The sequence below is a fragment of the Peromyscus leucopus genome, chromosome 1 (assembly GCF_004664715.2).
Source record: "Peromyscus leucopus breed LL Stock chromosome 1, UCI_PerLeu_2.1, whole genome shotgun sequence".
NCBI classification, from domain to species: Eukaryota; Metazoa; Chordata; class Mammalia; order Rodentia; family Cricetidae; genus Peromyscus; species Peromyscus leucopus.
In genome coordinates, this window is record NC_051063.1 from 83,514,220 (window position 1) to 83,520,733 (window position 6,514).

General features: G+C 43.7%; 1 long non-coding RNA gene across 1 annotated transcript; it reads right to left on the bottom strand.

Annotated features, from left to right (window-relative positions):
- Positions 1 to 4,791: 4,791 nt before the first annotated feature.
- LOC119087540 lies at positions 4,792 to 6,152 on the bottom strand. Its single transcript, XR_005091006.1, has 3 exons — positions 6,095 to 6,152; positions 5,833 to 5,949; positions 4,792 to 5,120 (listed from the first exon to the last, which is right to left on the bottom strand). It is a non-coding gene; the product is annotated as an uncharacterized LOC119087540 (long non-coding RNA).
- Positions 6,153 to 6,514: the final 362 nt, after the last annotated feature.

Below are 6,514 nucleotides of genomic sequence, written 5' to 3' on the forward strand. Positions count from 1 at the left end.
TTGTTTGAGACGAGTTCTTGTTCCCACTGCACGTGATAGGCTAGCTGGCTGGCCAACTTCCAGGGATGCTCATGTCTCTGCCTCCACCCTCACCATTAGAAGTGCCAGAGTTACAGACACCTAAGTTGTGAGTAAATCTTTAATATTTTCACAAAATAAATATGTAAGGCAATAAACATGTGCATTAGCTTCATAAAACCATTGCATCCTATACCACGAATTATGCAGTGTGTGTGTGTGTGTGTGTGTGCGAGAGAGAGAGAGAGAGAGAGAGAGAGAGAGAGAGAGAGAGACTGTGTTTGAGAAAGAGAGAGAGAGATTTATCCTATGGAATTTGCTTACCCAATTAAGTGGGAAAAGCAGAAAGATAGGATACCATTAATGTAAAAGCACACACTTGTGCACACACACACACACACACACACACACACACACACAACTACACTAGCTGAAAGAATTCACACCTAGTAGGCAACTGTACTTACCTCTGTCAATGGCCTGGAACTGCGATCTTTTGTAGAGAGCTGGATAGTAAGTATTTAGATCCTGCAGACCGTGCATCTCAGTCCTGTCTAATCAGCAATTCCATCTGAGTGTAGATACAGCCATAGACAATGTGCAAATGAGTAATCTGTGTTCCTATAAAACTTTATTCAAAGCATATTGTGAACCATATTGGGGCCTGCCATGGTTTCCAGCTCCTAATTAGAGAACTGGGATGGGAGGCGTAAGTTAAATGTTCTTTAATATTTCATCTTTTATTTTTATTTTGTTTATTCTTTGAAAATTTCACACATGTATACAATTTATCTTGATCCTTTCTACCCCTCAATGCCTCCAAGCTCCCCCATAGCCCCAATAAACCCCCCTCAATATCTCCCTCTCAACTTTATTTGTTTGTTTGTATTAACCCACTGAATCCAATTGCTGCCTATGTGTACATGGGCATGGGGTCATCCATCTGGGAATGAGGAAGATGTTTTTATAAAAAGATTAGAGTCTTTATTAATGACCTTTCATAGCTAAAACAAGTTACAGACAGTAATGTGTGTTCATGTGTCTTCTCGGGCTGCTATAGTAAAATACCAGTGAGTGGATGGTTTAAATAGCAGATAATTCTTTTCTCACTATTCTGATATTTAGAAGTCCAAGGTGCCAGGATTGGTCTCTAGTGAGGACTTCCTTCTTGCCTTGAGGGCAGCCAGCTTCTCACTTCGTCCCAACATAGCCTGTCCTCTGTGATCAAGGGAAATTATGACACACTCCATATTTCCTCTCCTCCTCCTCCTCCTCCTCTTCCTCCTCCTCCTCCCCTCCCCTCTCCTCTTCCTTCTCTTTGGATGAAAGTTCTATCAAGTTTGGGCCTTACCATTTTGACCAAATTTAACCTTAACTACCTTCCTAAAAGCACTGTATCCAAACATAGTCACATTGGAAATGAGAGTTTCAGCAAATGAATCTGGTGAGACATGATTCACTCTATCTTCGTGAGACCCTGAGCAGTGGTTCTCAACCTTCCTAATGCTGTGACTCTTTAATACAGTTCTTCACATTGTGGTGACCCCCAACCATAAAATTATTTTCATTTCTACTTCATGACTTTAATTTTGCTACTGTTATGAATCATAAAACATCTGTGTTTTCCAATGGTCTTAGGCAACCCCTGTGAAAGGGTCAAGACCCACAGATCAAGAACTGCTGCCCTAGAGAAATCAGTCAAGGTCACGGTGGTCCCCCAAAATGAGGTGATACAATCTTCCTTAAAGTCTCTCTTGGGCTAAGTTTCTCTATCTGGGACTACCTTTACTTATTTGTGGCTAAAGCATCTTCTTCAGAATCGTGTCCATCCACTTCAGAGGTGACTCATTGCTGGAGCAGTGATGCCCGAGGCTCACGGGCTTCTTGTTCTGTGATTCCCACCCACCTTCCTCCACACAGCTGTTTCCCATCTATGCCCCCCCAAAATGGGCTGGCTTCCAGGTTCACTGGTCCTAGTCAGGAATTCTTACAGTGTTGCTTGAACAAACAAGGACAAGTTTCTAGAATAGCTTTGCAATTTCTGTGCTGGGTCCTACTACTCAGGATAAAGAGGGCAAAGGAATGGGTTGGAGAGCTATGGTAAACTGAGGTAGATCGAAGACATCCAAGAAAAGTGTTGAACATTAAAAGTTGGAACTTGGCTGAACGTGGTAGTATGTGTGCTGTGATTCCAGGTCTTAGGAGGCTGAGGCAGGAGGACTGTGAATTCCAGGCCAGCCTCGGCTACTTAGCAAGATCCTGTCTCAAAAAATATTTATCATAATTATCTGTAGTTTGGCTGTAGGAAAGAACTCAAATCAAAACAAACGGGCAAAGGAAGTGATTATTCAGTTCACAGAAAAAGATAAATAACATCTCTTGAATATACAAACAGATGTTCAAACTCACTCACAGCAGGAGAAATGCAAGCTGGCAACCTGAACACCATTTCTCATCTATCTATGGAAAAAAACTGAAAAAGGTGATGATGCCTTTTGTTGAGAAGGGCTGTGAGGAGCAAGAAGACGCCTACGCTGCTGGTAAAAACTTGATTTTATACAGTCACTGCCAGGAGCAATTTGGCATTCTAACACAATTCCAAATGCACATGTCCTCTGTCCCCCAGTCCTACTTTAGCAAATGTATCCTAAGGATATCCAGGCACATGTGCGAGGTCAGTTAGTTCAAAGGTTCTCATTACAACACTGTGGTAATGCACAGGTGTTAGGCAAGGTTCCCCAGAGAAGCACAATCAATAATATATGTATGTGTACACACTCACACAAATACACACACACACACACACACACACACACATGCATAGGTTTCATACTTATGGATTCAAATGATAATAAATAGAAAATGTTTTTAAATGCATCTGCTGTAAACAGATGTCCAGATTTTTTTTCTTGTTATTGTTTCCTAAACAATAGAGTCTGGTGACTAGCTTTGTGGTATTTACACTGACTTACCATGACTAACCTAGAGATGGCAGAAGAGTACACAGGAGGCTGAGCACAGGTTACACACAAACACTTGACTGTCTCATACGAAGACCTTGAACAGCCGTGGTATCTGTAGAGGATGCTGGGAATCATACACACACACAGAGAGAGAGAGGGGGGGGGGAGAGAGAGAGAGAGAGAGAGAGAGAGAGAGAGAGAGAGAGAGAGAGAGAATGAATAAGGATTTTGCTGACATAATTGCAGCAGCTGAGAACAGAAGCCCCAGGAAAGCCAATGGTGTAAATTCCTCTCTGAGTTGTGTCCAAAGACAAAATGGATGCCCTAGCCCAAAGACAAACAGGCTGGGAGAGAATTCCTTCTTCTTCTGTATTTGATTCAGGCTGTCTACAGATTGGATGAGACCCACCCACTGGGGATGGGGTGACAATCAGCTACACCAAGCACAAAGTTAATCTCATCCAGACACACCCAGAAGAATGGTAAACCTTGTATCTGGATGCCCGCTGCCCAGTGAAGTTGACACATGAAATCAATCATCCCAGCAAGTGACAGAAAGCTCCTCAGTTGTCCACCTGTAGGAATCAGCTTAAATAAATTATGGGACACCCAGACAATCGAATGTTGTACAGTCATAAATATCTCTCTCTCTCTTCTCTCTCTCTCTCTCTCTCTCTCTCTCTCTCTCTCTCTCTCTCTCTCTCTCACACACACACACACACACACACACACACACACACACATCTATACACAAGTGTGTGTATCCCTGTATGGGTCCTGGGGGCCTGGGGGTTACATTAAGGTTGTTGGGCGTGGGGGCAGGTGCTTTTATCCACTGAGACATCTTGTAGGCCCTAACAAACTTATTCATAAAAGAATGAGTCAGGGCCTCAGAGCTCTGGCTGCTCACCCAGAGGACCTGTGTTGGTTTCTCAGCATCTTCATGGTGAGCTGCAATCATCTGTAATTCCAGTTCCAGAGGCTCTGATGTCCTCTTCTGACCTTCTTGGACACCTGGCACTCATATGGTCCACTACATACCTGCAGGCAAAATACTCATACATATAAAATAAAATCAATAAATCTTTTAAAAATGAGTTAAATGCAAGACAAAGAGGATAGGGAATTAAATGGCTTTTTTATATCATCTCGATTTTAACCTTGAAAGTGCCACACAGATCACTAGCCTGGAACCTGATGCCCTCAGTACTCCAAGTTGGAAACTTTTTGAGGGCTATCATGATACTACAAGTGGAAAAATCCATGCTGTGAAATTTTCTTTCATGCACAATGTTGCTTAACATACTATATAACATTACCTTTGGGTTATCTATATGAACACCTAACTTTGAGTTTAGATGTGGGTCCCATCCCCAAGATACTGCATTAGATGATGAAATTTTTCCCAAAATCCAAAACACTTCTGGTCCCAAACATTTTGGATAAGGGGTGCTTTACCTCTATCTATTCAGAAAGATTTTTAAATAACTCAGGAGAGAAGTGCAAGGAATAGGTGCCAAGGAAGACAGAATTTTGGAATCATTAGCACAAGGCCTGCCAGGGATGAAGCCATGAAGGTGAGGTGGCTCAGAAGGTGATGCAGAGAGAAGGGGGTGATGTGGAAACCAGGCCCTGGGAAGACATCAGTGTCTTCAAAGTAGGGTTAAGAGGCCAGGAAGAGGCAGTCAGACAGGTAAAGGACAGGAGAGACGTGGTCTCGGGAATCTGTAACGGCGGCAAGAAATATAAAGTGCAGACTTAAGCATTCAGATCATTTCTGAGATGATATATTGAACCAGGTAGTCTTTATTTTGTTTGCACTTTCTGCAAGAAATATATCACTTAGTTACATTTCTTCCCTGGAATTCCTTTCTCTCTTGTCAGTGCGACCTGATTCGAGATGTAAATAAACTGCAGAGATAATGCCCATGTCTCCTCAGACTCCGGATTCCGCCACCAGACCAGGATGAAAGCAGTGATGAATGGCACACGAGCTGCAGCGCATCTCCTCTGCTTTAATATTCGATTATCACGTCCCTCATCTTCCCTAGACCTGAGACTCCACACATTCGCATTGCTTTGTTCCTTCCACAATGCCTCTATCTCCATCACATCTCTGGCTTCGTTTAATATTGTTCACTATTGAAATGAACACAGAAAACCAATTACCCAGGTGGCACTAAGAGCTGGTTCCATGCCCAACCAGCCACACTAAGAACAGGATTCCTTGCTCAGGTGCATAAGAATCTATACACAGATGAGCCCCTCCCTCGGGCTCCTGGGAGTGGCCACTGATGCAGCCACAAGAGGGTCAGGCAGCTTGGCCAGCCAAGTCCTTGTCAATGAAGCAGTTAAGAGCAGAGATGCCCAGGATGCCTGAGGTCAATTGTTGAAGCTGCAGCTGAAGCTGTAACTCTGCAGATTCTTAAATTCTCAGTTCCTCCTGGTGTCCATTTGTAAAAACAGAAACAGGCTGGGCACGGTGGTCCCATGTGACTAATCGCTGCTTTTTTATTTTTTATTTTTAGAAGGAGGCATGAATATTTCAAGTTCAAAGGCAGCCTTCAACACATGGCAAGATCTGCCGGTCAGCAGTGGCGCACACCTTTAATCCCAGCACTAGCGAGGCAGAGCCAGGTGGATCTCTGTGAGTTCCAGGCCAACCTGGTCTACAGAGCAAGGACAGGAACCAAAACTACACGGAGAAACCCTGTCTCAAAAAAAAAAAAAAAAAAATACATGACAAGATCCAAGTCAGCTTAAGATACAGAGCAGGACCTGTATCAGCCAATCAATCAATCAGTCCATCAATCAATGCAGCACCAGTGACCTTCTACCAGCCAAGACTCACATTTCCTGCTAGGAGCTGGAGACCATTTGGTCAGGATCCCATAGAGGACATTTCAGCCTCAACCATAACAAAAGCGATTCAGAATTAGGGCAGCCTCTACATTCGATGACTGGTATCCTGAAGAGAGAGAAGTAGAGACATAGCTCTAAACACAAGAAGGAAAACGCCAGCTGATGGCAGTGGTTCCGGTTAGAATGATACAGCCACAGGCCAAGGGACAGTGACCACCACAGGAAACTAGAAGAGCTAGAAAGGACCTTACCCAGGATCCCCAGAGGGGAGCTGCCATCTTGCTTTTGGATTTTCCAGCTATACAAGTGGAGGATGAGTGTCTACTGATTCAGGCCACCCATTGTGCCATATGTTGTGACAGCCACCTCCGTGGATTGTTAGGACGATGTATTTGTTATGTAATACATGTAACATGTAAGAAGAGTGTGGGGCATCTCATGGACTGCCTGCAAGAGTGGTCAAATGCCTTTGCCCGTCAGTATTACTTCGTAGTTGGTCACCCACGAGCAACCACCTTAGCTGGTTGAACAACAACAGCAGACAGATGGGTGGATTTGTGGCCTTCCATCTTCAAGGAACCTCAAACTTCAGACTAATTAATGGGCCCAGTTCTGTCCTAAGCAAAGAAAAAACCCAGGTCCTGCACAGGGTATGGGAGTCAACTTTGCAG